This window comes from Lipotes vexillifer, unplaced genomic scaffold, assembly GCF_000442215.2.
Source record: "Lipotes vexillifer unplaced genomic scaffold, Lipotes_vexillifer_v1.1 scaffold168, whole genome shotgun sequence".
Taxonomy (NCBI): Eukaryota; Metazoa; Chordata; class Mammalia; order Artiodactyla; family Lipotidae; genus Lipotes; species Lipotes vexillifer.
In genome coordinates, this window is record NW_006773947.1 from 1153263 (window position 1) to 1164497 (window position 11235).

General features: G+C 39.3%; 1 pseudogene; it reads left to right on the plus strand.

Moving 5' to 3' along the window:
- The first annotated feature begins 585 nt into the window (after positions 1 to 585).
- On the plus strand, positions 586 to 2172 carry LOC103077141 (testis- and ovary-specific PAZ domain-containing protein 1 pseudogene; annotated as a pseudogene).
- Positions 2173 to 11235: the final 9063 nt, after the last annotated feature.

Here is an 11235-nt window from a genome sequence, read left to right on the forward strand (position 1 = left end):
ATTAAACTCAGTGAAGCAAGTCAGAAAGAGAAAGACAAATACCATATGATATCACGTATATGTGTAATCTAAAATATGACACAGGGCGGGTGCCTGGTGGCAGGAGCAGCTTTCATGCCGCCGGTGGGCTCCTGTGAGCGGGCGCAGAGGGCCTAGGTGGGAAGACAGGCGGCCCAGGGTGGATGCCGAGGCCACCACCCTCAGGCCCCACAACAGCCCCAGGGCATGAAGGTGACAGCAAGGCCAGCGCCTGGCCAGGTGAGGCGGGAGGCTGCAGCCCTGAGGTGGGGGCGGGGATGCGAGGAGAGCAGGCAAGAGAGGAGGATGGTGGCCTGGGCCATCTGGGAGAGAAGAGGTGGAAAGTGACAAGTCGGGGGAGGCGTCCGGGCCTAGGAAGGCCTCAGCAAGGCAGCTAGTGGAGGGGCCTGGGAGCCAGGTGGGCTCTTCAGACCCATCAGACCGGCCTGGCTTAGAAGCAGCGAAGGAAGCAGAGCTACGCTTGCAGTCGGGAAGACACACCAAGGAAAAAAGAAAAGTTACTGAAAACTCAAGTGATGATCCACAGCCAGGGACTGACCTGTAAACACATTTATGGAGTACTACAGAAAGTTTCTGCCAGGTATACACTTTGATTTACAAGTGCTAAATGACCTTCTAAATTCTTTACTCAAACATTGTTTACTGAAAGAAGTATTTCAGGTCATGAACCTCAGCATAATGGTTAAAATGCTGCCTGCTCTGAAAATATTACTAAAAATATTTGAGTATATGGTAACTGTGAAATTAAGGAATGTTGTACCTGCTTTGATATCTTTTGCAAGCTTGTTGAAGCCGGGATGGTACTTGACCCAGAATACTTTAACTATATTATTAAGCTTTTATACCAAGTACAGGCTTCCAAGCAAGAGATAACTGCAGTTCTGGGAATGAAATCCAGGTTACGGACGAGGCAGTCTGAAAAGAACTGGAAGTGTGATTTAGAGTCAGCCTTGAATAAAATAGAGCATTGTAAAGAAAAAGGTGACTGGACCAAATTGGGAAATTTATACATTAACATAAAACTGGGCTGTGGAAAATTTGCAGATTTCCCAGAGATTTTGTGCTTGTATTGCTGAAACACTAACAAAAGACTGTAAAGAAGAGAGACCAGGTGTTCCATTTCGTGAATTCGCTAAAACCGTTAGCAAAGATCCACAAAATACTGAAGTAGATAAAACTTTGCTGGGAAGAATCGGAATCAGTGCTATGTACTTCGACCACAAGCTGTTGCAGTGGTCCAAGGGAAGGAAGGTCTTAGATAAACTATATGAATTTAAAATACATTTTACAAGTTTAAAAGGACTTACAGGGCCTGAGAAGTTAGCACCGAGATGTCAAGCTGTGAATATTGCAGCAGAAATTTTTCTAAAAAGCAGAAGCCTAGATGGTGCCATTTGGGTATTAAGGGAGTCAGAGGGAGTCACCAATACACCACTGTGGCCTTGTGATAGACTGGATGTGCTCAATGGGCATAATCTGCTCTGTACAACTGCACATGAAATCTTAGCGAAGAGTCTTTACAGACAGACATTTGAAGTTTTGCAAAAATCTACCAGGTTTTCAAAATTCTCAAGATGCCTGTGTAGAAAGCAACAGTCTTTGTATGTCATCCTCCGGAGCAGAATTCATGATTTCAAAGAGCATCCCTATTGATTTTTCTTTTCTTAGAAGATTAATTACTTCTTTAGGAAGAAGTTGTTTACGGCTCAAAGCCAGAGCCCACATAAAAGTGCTCCTTCATTGTGTTGCTACCCACCATTGGAGGGAAATTTATACCGAAAACTTCTACTGATTCCTTCCTATTTGTCTGAGATTGAAATGCTTTTAGCTATTGAAATCTTCCTGGTATCTAATGCTAATAGTATTCAGAGTCCTGGAACTTCTACACAGGCGCTGCAGATAGTTTTAAAAAGATGTGAAGAAAACAAATCTCAGAGCAAGGATGACTATCAAACTGCAGTGGAAAGATTAATTATGGCTGCTCATATATCAGATCCCAACTTTTTTATTAAGCACATGACCATCAATGTTAATAAGGAACAGGTTTATAGTATGGAACATTGTTCTGCCCTGAAATGGTTGAAAGAGAATATGAAGTGGGCTGGAAAGGTTTGGCTTTTCAATAACCATTAGTTATTAAAGGCTTTTTTTTTAAGTTCAAGTAATTGTTGAAAATAAAAGGCAATGAAAATAAACACAGTTTTCACTATAAAAAAATAAAATAAAATATGACACAAATGAACCTATCTATAAAACAGAAACAGAATCACTCACATAGAGAACAGACTGGTGGTTGCCAAGGGAGAGGGGCTTGGGGGAAGGATGGAGTGGGAGGTTGGGGTTAGTAGATGTAAGCTTTTATATATAGGATGGATAAACAACAAGGTCCTACTGTATAGCACAGAGAACTACATTCAGTATCCTATGATAAACCATAATGGAAAAGAATATTTTTAAAAAGAATGTATGGGGGACTTCCCTGGTGGTTCAGTGGATCAGATCCCGTGCTCCCAACGCAGGAGGCCCAGGTTTGATCCCTGGTCGGGGAACTAGATCCTGCATGCATGCTACAACTAAGAGTCCGCATGCCGCAACTAAAGATCACGCATGCTGCAATGAAGATCCCGCAACTAAGACCCGGCACAGCCAAAAATAAACAATAAATAAATAGTTTTTTTAAAAAGGAATGTATATATAACTGACTGACTTTGCTGTACCGCAGAAATTAACACAACATTGTGAATCAACTATACTCGATTAAAAAAAATACTAAAACTGAATAAAGAAAGAAAAAAAACATGAATAACTGAACAAAAATTCCACCTATTCTTAAACTCTATCATTTTTTTTCCTCTGCAACCCATTTCCCAAATACAGAGAGAGAAAGAGAAAAGGAAGAGGGTCCAAAGTACAATCTTCCCAAGATTTGGGGCCTCTAACAGTTGGGAGGACAGTTTGTAGCCCTCAAAGGAAAAGCACTGGGAAGATGGCATTCCCACCCTGCGCCCTGGTCCACCACCTCCTGTCTGCCATGGTGGACTGCATAGGCCAACTATTTCCATAAGACTGATACCTGCCTTCTATTTGTTATCAGAGCGGGTGGGAAAATAAGCATGGGTGCTTTCAAAAATTAGTCTTTCCAGATGTTTTGATTTTAATGTATGTGTCTTACTAATTTTATAAGAAAATAAAACAACAATCTAAACAATATACATCAAACTAGAAAACATTTCTCCTCTTGGGAAATAAGAACTGCTGAATGTAGATTTCTTAAAGATATATTACTTGGATATTTTACCTTCTTTTTCAAGACTTTTCCAGAAAAATGTGTTACTTCTATCACATGAACTTCCTTTTATATAATGCAGAACCTAAACAACTTGCTTGTGTAAGGGAGGAAAAAACTTACTTTTTCTCTACCCATCTTAAGTTCATTAGCTGGGACTCTGCAAATTAGACTGAGAAAAGACAGAGTAATAAAAGAAAAGCAAGAAACAACAAATTTATTAGCATGCACATCACACATACACACAGGAGTACTCAGAGATGAATAACTCAAAGAGGTGATTAGAACTTGAACTTATGTGGAACCTTAGCAAAGAATAATAATTTTGTAGAGAAGTAACAAAACAAAGGAAAAGGTCTTTGAGCTTCTCAGAAAGACAAATTATGGGAAGGTAAATATAAGGAAATTAATAGTAGATAAGGGCCAGTTAGTAAAGTTTGTTATAAAGATTCCTCCGGTGCTATCACTCAGCTGATAAAGATCTAGAGTAGTCTCCAGTGATTAACAGAGGGGAGGGGGGACACTTTTACACATTTATGTTCTGTTTTTAGGCAAAGAGGGGGACTGCAGAGAACTTTTTCTTGTACCTGCCTCTTCTTAATTGCCTTCAGCCCAAAATAACCCTTGTTTTAAAATAGCATATTTTGGGACTTCCCTGGCAGTCCAGTAGTTAAGACTCTGTGCTTCCACTGCAGGGGGCACGGGTTTGATCCCTGATCAGGGAACTAAGACCCCACATGCCACATGGCGTGGCCAAAAGAATAAATAAATAAATAATAAAATAAAATAGCATATTTTGAGATGGCATATTCTGCTGCCCTTCACTTATTAGATATTATGACTAATGTTGAAGTAACTTTTTTTCTATTTTAAATTCCCTATCCATTCAAAAATAAATTTTAAAATTCCCAGCGTGGGAATCTTAGCTAATACTTATAGAATATCAGGTCAGCCTCAGTGGTTGTCTGTGTTGTCGAACCATACCATACACCAATTTCAATAAAGAAAAACAATTTAGGTGCTTCAACTGTTTTTCAGTAATAATACCTTGCTTCATTTCCCACCTTTAACCTTGACGTAAGTGTGGCAGTTAATATTTTATAGATGAAAATTTAATAAGAATTTTAAAATAATTATAATCATATAAGTAGTTTAAAGTTTTGACTTTTATAAGATTCACAATGGAGAGATTTGAAGAAATATTTTATAATGGATAATTCAGCATAAAATTGATTCTCTCCCATTTTGTGACTTTTTACTTAATGACTTCTATATTTCCAAGCTGCCATGGAAGTAGAAGCCACAGGCACTGTTAATTAGTAAACAGAAGTGTTTATATCAGTCAATTCCTGCACCAACATGGGCTTTCTCTGCACTGTTGTGATAAATATTTGTCATCATCCAGTGTGTCCAAATGGGTCAGCCATCATGGAAGAGTAACTCTGTCATTTTTATGTGCTCCAAATATTAGGAGGGTAAGTCTATATTGCCCGTAAGCTCTAGGTTACAGTGATTCAAACCTACATTCTATGGATTACAGAAGTCCAAAGCCAAACTCAAGTGTTTAGTAAAACTAATAAACCTATTTATATGTTATCCAGAGCTTTTCCTTAAATAGCTGAGTTTATGGTTCTCCCCCAGGTCTTGCTTATGTCACCCTGGTCTTGCGGTAATGCTGTTCTAGTGATAAAACACTGCCTTCATTTAAAAAAAAAAAAAAAAAAAAACCTACCTACACAAGACATTGGTATTAAGGTTGAGAACTGAAGGGAGAAGTCTTTACACAATATCAAGCCTTGGACATGCTTGTTTTCTTTAGTCTTTGACCTTCCACCATGAGGGATTTCCTCTTATCCTTTCAGGGCACAAGATTACAAGCCACAGTGCCATCTCCCTGTGAGCTGATCAGTACTTACATTAAATGTAAATGGACTAAATTCTCCAATCAGAATACTTAGAGTGGATGGATGGATAAGGGAAAAAAAAGAGCCCGCTATATGCTGCCTATAAGAGAATCAATTTAGCTTTAAGGAAACACACAGGCTGAAAGTAAAGGGATAGAAAAATATATTCCATGCAAACAGAAACCAAAAGAGAGTGGGAGTAGCTACACTTATATCAGACAAAATAGACTTTAAGTCAAAAACTGTAATAAGAGACAAAAAAAAATTATTATATAATGATAAAAGAGTGGATTCATTAGGGCTTCCCTGGTGGCGCAGTGGTTGGGAGTCCACCTGCCAATGCAGGGGACGCAGGTTCGTGCCCCGGTCCAGGAGGATCCCACATACCGCAGAGCGGCTGGGCCCGTGGGCCATGGCCGCTGGGCCTGCGCGTCCGGAGCCTGTGCTCCGCAGTGGGAGAGACCACAATGGTGAGAGGCCCGCGTACCACAAAAAAAAAAAAAAAAAAAAAAAGAGTTGATTCATTAAGAGAAAATAACAATAGTAATATATATGCACCCAACATCAGGGCACCCAAATATATAAAGCAAATATTAACAGCTCTGAAGTAGGGAACTTCTCATCCAGACAGAAAATCAATAAAGAAACAATGGACCTGAACAACACTTTAGATCAAATAGTCCTAACATACATATTAAGAACATTCCATTCAACAGCAACAGAAGAGACACTCTTCTCAAGTGCACATGGAATATTCTTCAGGGTAGATCATATACAGGTTCCTCAAAAAATTAAAAATATCACAAACATATGAAATAGCAATTCCATTTCTGGGTATACATCCAATAGAAATAAAATTATTATCTTGAAGGAATGTCTGCACTCCCATGTTCACTGCAGCATTAATCACAGTAGCCAAAATATGGAAACAACCCAAATTCATTTGTCAACAGATGAATGAAGAAAATATCGTATATATGTAAAATCAAATGTTAGCCTTTAAAAAGAAGTAAATCGTGCCATTTGCAACAACATGGATAAATCTGAAGAACATTACGCTAAGTGAAATAAGCCAGACACAGAGAGACAAATATACCTTAAATATAAACAATTTTTGTTTGTCAAAAATAAATACATAAAAATAAAAGTCCTGTGGACTATACCTTACAATATTTCTTCTTCATTGCATATACTTGTTGGAAGTTCTAACATTTTTTTTCCTGCTATTATTTTTTTTATGAGATCCCACGATACATATAATTAGAACCTGGATTACTTCAATGGTTTTTTGCTGCCAATGAGTATAAGCTTCCACAATTGTTCTAAGAAACACACACTTTAGGTTCTTGACAGTGCAGATGGTGCCTACATCATGTTAAGCAGACAGGTTGACTGAAACAACTCGATGTTGACCTCTGCTAAGTGAAAAAAGGGACGCTGTTTGCAATTTCATGTTAAATGTACTTTGTACGTTGTAGGTACTCAACAATGGGGGTTAAATGAACAGTTGTAAAAAATATGTTGTTGGTAAATAACTTCTGAAGTCTTGGATGCAATTAACGTTTTAGACGGGAAAGATCAAGAATTCCCTGGCAGTCCAGTGGTTAGGACTCCATGATTTCATTGGAGGTCCTGGGTTCAATTCTGGGTCGGGGAACTAAGATCCTGCAAGCTGCATGGAGCAGCCAAAAAAAAAAAAAAAATAGATGGGGAAGATAAAAATGATAGATCAATATTCAACACTTGTCAAGAAGGATGTAGCCTGAGGGGCAATGTTACCAGTACACTATATATAGCACCACTATAGTAATTAGTTGAGTGAGGACATCATCAAAAAATCTACAAACAGTAAATGCTGGAGAGGGTGTGGAGAAAAGGGAACGCTCTTACATTGTTGGTGGGAATGTAAATTGGTAGAGCCACTATGCAGAATGGTATGGAGGTTCCTTAAAAAAACCAAAAATAGAACTACCATATGACCGAGCAATCCCACTCCTGGGCATATACCCAGAGAAAACCATTAATTCAAAAAGATAAATGCACCCCAATGTTCACTGCAGCACTATCTACAATAGCCAGGACATGGAAGCAACCTAAATGTTCATCAGCAAAGGAATGGATAAAGAAGATATGATACATATATACAGTGGAATATTACTCAGCCATAAAAAAGAACAAAATAATGCCATTTGCAGCAACATGGATGGACCTAGAGATTGTCATACTAAGTGAAGTAACTCAGACACAGAAAGACAAAAATATGATATCGCTTATATGTGGAATCTAAAAAAGGGGTACAAATGAACTTATTTACAAAACAGAACTAGAGTCACAGATGTAGAAAACAAACTTATGGTTACCAGGGGATGGGGGGCGTAAACTGGGGTTTGGGGATTGACATATACACACTATTATATATAAAATAGATAACTAATAAGGGCCTACTGTACAGCACAGGGAACACTACTCAATACTCTGTAGTGGCCTATATGGAAAAAGAATCTAAAAAGAAAAAAAAGAGTGGATACATGTATATGTACAACTGATTCATTCTGCTGTATACCTGAAAATAACACAACATTGTAAATCAACTATACGCCAATAAAATTTTTTAATTTTTATTACTGGCAACATAAAAAAAATAATTAGTTGAGTGAAAGGAAATTGATTCTGCATATTTTTTTAATCTATGCAGTATTTACTCATATAAAGCTTAAACTGGTTTAAACATTGAGGTGATTTATGTAAAAGCCCAGCGAGTATGACAGGAAGTATATTCAGATGGGAAAGGTACTGCCAACTGGAAATATAAATGCACTTGTATTATCTTTTTGGCGGTCTTAATTTTTTTGCTTGGAACATAAACATTTATATGGCAAAGGAACATAAAATCTCACTTTTTCATAGCACTTTTCATGTGTATTGTTTATACAATAACTCCATATCCTGGAATGGCACAGTAGGCTTCAGATGATGCCAGGTTTATATAATCACCTCTTTACTAACAGTCCAAATGCCTGGATTATGCAATAACAGAATCCAGAAAAACAAATTTTTTAATCAATGAGATGCATTTAATACATTAAATTTGTATCCACGGAATTCGGAGTCTCTAGACTTGGTACTATCCAACTCCTGGCCATTTTCTGCTGTTGCATCCACCAGATGTATTATAATTATCTGTTGGTATGTCTCAGCCACTCCACTGTCAACTCTCTGAACAGAGCCTGATCCTCCTCTATGTATCATGCCTAACAAATAAAAGGCTTTCAAAAATGCTTATTACATGAGTGAATGCTGTGATCTGATCATTTGCTCTTTGGGGCCTCTCTGAAATTTATAGTTACAATGTTGACCTCAAATTCCTTCTGTCCTTTCTTGAGTCATCTTATCCAACTGAGTACTAGCAGATAGCACTTTTGGAGCATGTGTCATATGTGGGCACTATGCTACACACCCCTAATTCCTTAGCATTTAATCCTTAGCACAGCCCTGGAGGGTTGATATTATGATTATCATTGCCCTCATTCTCAAAAGGGATAACTGAAGATTAAAGAAGTTAAGTAATTTGCCTGAGGTTACACAGCTAGAAAGGGGCCCAGACAAGAGTTAAGTCTGTATCTGTTGGATTCCAGAGCTTCCATGTGATTTTAGGCATTTCACTAAAATTCTGAACTGGAAATAAGCCACAGGAAAAAAAAAAAAAAGCCAAGTGCCCATTAGTAATGGATAAAAGTATCTTGTCTCTAAGGGCCCTGGGTCTTGTAAAAATTTAGGAAGTTCTTCATCTTGTCCATCATTCGTGTCTCTAGATGGCGGCCCTGAGCCTGGGTTTCTAAATGAGGGACCGGGAACGAGTGTCAGAAAGATGCTCCCACCAGTAGGTAAACAGCAGTCTCCATTGAAAGAATGGCTGTGGGTGAGGGAGTAAAAACAGTGAATGCTTTCTCCCAGCTTTAAAATGCAAAGCTTTTCTGTAGCAGTGGTCCTGCAGTTCTATACCAGAAGCCAGTGCAAAACCAGGATTCAATTATGGGATTTCACCTCTACAAAGCTCTAGGGAGAGGAACTATATTAATTAAATGTAACCACTGTTGAATTTGTCAAACTCCTCCTATGCTTACCAGGAGCATCTTCATAAAAAGCACAGTGTCTGAGAGCAGCCAGAGGAAGCGTCTACTGCATTATGTGATCCGAGGGAGGCCAGAAGGCCCACAGCCTCCCTCCCTGGCCCCACTGAGCCTGCTCCAGGAACTAACCCTCCCACAGTTGATCCTTCTCACAGCCCCTAGCCTGGGCCAAGCCCCTTCCTCTAAACTCACACAGCATCTTTCAGAAACAAGCATCTAACATCACATAGGATTCATGAGAGAACACAAAAAGGTGAGCTGAAGAAAGATCCTTCTACCCTTCCCCCTCAATTCCAGCACTCCAGCATGGGGTGCCTGGGGAATCTGTGAGCATGGTTTCTGGGGGTGAGGTTCAAACAGAGGCAAGTGGTCACTCATTTAGGTCCTAAAAGGGATTCCTGCACTAGGCAGAATGTTGGAAGAGGTGACCTCTAAAAGGTGACTCTTCAGTTTCATGAGTACTGTGCTCAGTCCCTGTGTGGCACAGAATCTCAACAATCCAGGTGTTCAGACAAAGGAGAAATAATGGCTTTCCATCAGGTTATTCTGTGGACAATTTGCAAGCGACCAAGCATTTCTTCATCCCCTAAATCAGATCATCAACCACGGTTACTCCTTGGCAAGATGAAATTTTATTTCTTTGTTAAGTTGCTTATTTGTAATACAACCTTGTTTCAAAGAAAATCCGGAACGACTATAATGCAAATTGGACAAAGCAAAAGTGTTAAAAATACAGAGACAGACTTACAAAACCTCCCCAGTCCTCAAGCCAACTAGCTGTGTCCATAGTACTTATATGGAGCAACAGCGACATCCACCGGTTAATTAAGTTATTCCCAGATAAGGTTTGTAATTTTCCCTCAACCTAGTACTAATTATAACCAGAAAAATAGTTTTTTTGAGCAACTCAATTTGGGGCTCTTCTGAACTTCAAGAAAGGCCTGAATTTTGTGTCCTCAAACGCAGGAAAACACTTTCCTCTGTCTCCCAGCTTGTAGCTTTAACGTCTGCAGATAGTCTTCGCTCTAATGTAGAAAAAAAGAGCTCTCTACTGCCTCATCTATAAAATGGAGCAGGTAATAAACTACCTGCCAAATTGGAGCCAGCAATGAGTTGCCACGGGAAGCACAGCGTACAAGGACGGCCATAAACGTGCACCGGAGGAAAAAAAGGAGAGAAGGCATTCCGTATGTCAAACATAGAACAAAGAAAGGAAAGCTGAAAGAATGAGGCCAGATTAATACTCTCAGGCAGTGAGCCGTATTGAGGGTAAGAGCTGTGGCTGATTCGCTGTTGTATCCCCAGCACGATATATCCATCATATAGCAAGTACTCAGATACATTTTTACTTTGTGAATAAATGAATGAATGAATGGAGGATTTTCTAGTCATTCTATCCCAAAGGATCTGCCAGTTAAGATTAGGTGGGTCTGTTCAGCCCAGCTTGTATCCTCCAGAGGTTGCCCCTCAGATGGCATCTGAAGACCAGCAGGAAGAATAAAGACCCAGAATGATCTTACTGGTCTGAGAATAAAACAGGCTAGAATAGTAAGCAGTTTTAAAGCCTAAATCAACATAAATTCCCTCTCTGTGTAGTTTACATTGAAAATCTCCATGTTTAGCTGCCTCATTTGCTGGGTTCACGTCAGGCGTTCAGTGGCTCAAGCACTACTAGGCAGTGGCCCCGAAGGATGGGACAGGAGCCTGTGACAAGCACAGCTCCCAGGGCACACGGGAGCTCGCTCTTGTTCCCTGGGGTCATGACAGCCAGACTGATCAGAGGTCAATCTAAAGGGCTCTAAGTGGTTTTGCATAAACTGTAGCTTAGATTATCTCATTTTAAACAAAATATTTGTAATAAGAAAACTGTATTCAA